A 2660-nucleotide genomic window follows, 5' to 3' on the forward strand; every position below is an offset into this window, starting at 1 on the left:
TCATCTGTCCTGGATTCCCTGTGTTTCCAGTTCCTATCTGTACCAATGTACATCCTCTGGTCTAGCCAGATTTGTAAAGTAGAATTGGGATCATGATAGTGGGGGGAGGACACATTTAAGAAGTAGAGGAAAGTTGTATGTTTCAGAAGCAACAAAGCCCACATGGAAGAAGCACTCCAGCCTGTGTGACCATGAGGTGTCACAGGGATCAGGTATTAGGCATCAAAGAACAAAAAATCATATCATTGTAAATGAGGGTGAGTGAAGAGCCCATCTGTAGGTAACTGGACACCCCCTTATAGAAGGGTCGCCAGGAGGACCCGGGAGCCAGTCAGGGTACAGAGTAACTACAATGAAACATCTAACATCCTCTTTCAAAGGCACCAATTGTTGTTCAACCTTATGCATCCTCTAGTCTCCCCATGTGTGTGAGGTGATTGAATATACCATTGCTTCAGTAATGCACACCGTAGTCCTCAGAGTAATCTCTTTGCTTTTTAACACTTAAAAAGTTCCTGCAAGGCAGATTTGCCAAAAGTAATACATTGTTTTATCTCCTGACTGCAGCTTCACTTGACAATCATTACTGATTGAAGTAAAATTAAATCCCTGACAACGTCAAGGTTTTGTTCACTTATCATGATATGCCAAATTGGTTCAGTGCTGAGGAATATTCTTTTCTTTGTTGAGGTGTAATCCAAAAAGGGACACTACAGCTACTGATAATCTTCAGTGTCTGTGCATTTTCTTATTTTAAGTGGTATCATACAATATTTGTATGCTTTATCATGGACTTATTTTACCAAGAATAATATTTGGAAGTTCCATCTCTTCTTCATGACTTAGTTTCTCTATAAGGTATCAAAAACAAAGCAAAACAAAAAAACCTCACTTCTATCAAGTCAACACCAACTCAGAAGGACCCTATTGAACAGAGTAGAACTTCCTTATGCATTTCTGAGATGGTTTATCTTTATGGGAGTAGAAACCCTCAGCATTCTCCCTCAGAGCTGTGAGGGGTTTCTAACTCCCGACCTTCCAATAAGCTTCCCACTGCAACACCATATGGCACAGATATAGTCTAATGTATCCACCTGTATCCTTATTTACCACCACGCATCTGTGGCAGCCTGCATGTTGCTGTGATGCTGAAAGCTTTGCCACTGCTATTTCAAATGCCAGCAAAATTACCCATGGTGGCCAAGTTTAAGCAGAGCTTCTAGACTAAAAACAGACTAAGATGAAGAAATAGGCAGTCCACTTGGGAGGAATTGGCCTCTGAAAAACCTTATGAATCGCCAAGTAACAGTTTCAAATATCCCTCCAAAAGATGAGTTCCCAGGCTGGACCGAACTCAACCAGGGAAGAGCTCCCCTCCGTGGAGGGTCCGCCTTAATGACATGAATAAGAACAAAGCTTTCAAGACCTTCTTTTCTGTTGTGGCATGACTCAAAAGAGAAGAAACAGTGGCAAACATCTATGTTTTAGTAGGCAGGAAAAGGAAAAACAAAATATGAATCTAGGAAAATTGAAAGAGTTGACTGTTCTGTGAATATAATTTAATCAGATCCCCTTGGAATCCACTGTTTTGTTTGGACATTTTCCTAAGAGGCATCCTAATTTACCCTAAAGAAAATCTGTGTGCAGACATCACACATATATTTTTAGACACATTTTTTTGGAATAAACTCGTTGGTATGTATGAATGAAGGCTCTCGTACCAATAAGTTTCAACTCACTTTCATATAGTACATTATTTTTAATTCCAATTTAAAATTATTTTGTTGCTATTATACAAATTTTCAACATTGACAAGGTGCACTTGAGTAATTCACTTACTAGACAGATAAATTTTCACATAGCACGTGATATTTTTTGACAGCATAGTGGATATGCATTTGAGCTACTAGAAGCCACAAGCCACTCCACAGGAGAAAGACAAGACTTTCTACTCCCATAGACAGTTATATTTTTAGAAACCCACAGGGCCAGTTCTGTCCTATTCCATGGGGTCCCTGTGAGTTGGCATTGACTAGATGGCACTGAGATAACCATATCATTTGTTAATAAGTATTTCAGCACTTTACGTATTCTTTTCCAAATTACTTGTCTTTTCTTTCTTTAAGGAGCCATGTAGGGTAGTGAGTTAAGTGTTGGGTTGCTAACTGCAGAATTAGAAGGCTGTTTGTCCCTAAAAATGATTCATTATCTCAGAAACCTGAGATAGTTCTACTTTTGAGCAGTTAAGTCATAGGGTTGCCATGAGTTAGAATTAACTTATTGGCAGTGGGCTTAAGGTTTTTGACTTTTTCCTTATTGCAATAGCTTGAACCTCTATCCTAATCCTGAATAGAAATTATATGGGCACACTCACTTTATTCCCTGTCTCAAAAGAATAGTATTCACAATTTAGGAATGATGTTAGTTGTCAATTTTACACAGGTGTGCTTTATTTGGTTGAATAATCTCATTTGCTAAGCTTTTTCCTTTTTCATTTTTTTTTTTGTGGCACAGGAGCCATGTCTGACCTCCCACAACTACCCCAGGGAGGAGAATCCTACTCCACACCTGCTCAAGGCTGAGATCCAAGAGGGAGAGGCAAGACCTGCCTCCACCTTTCACTCTTCTTAACCAACCATACCTGACACCAACCATCTCCC

Source organism: Echinops telfairi, unplaced genomic scaffold, assembly GCF_000313985.2.
Source record: "Echinops telfairi isolate 266 unplaced genomic scaffold, ASM31398v2 ScPeMD7_60;HRSCAF=208, whole genome shotgun sequence".
In the NCBI taxonomy this organism is placed as follows: domain Eukaryota; kingdom Metazoa; phylum Chordata; class Mammalia; order Afrosoricida; family Tenrecidae; genus Echinops; species Echinops telfairi.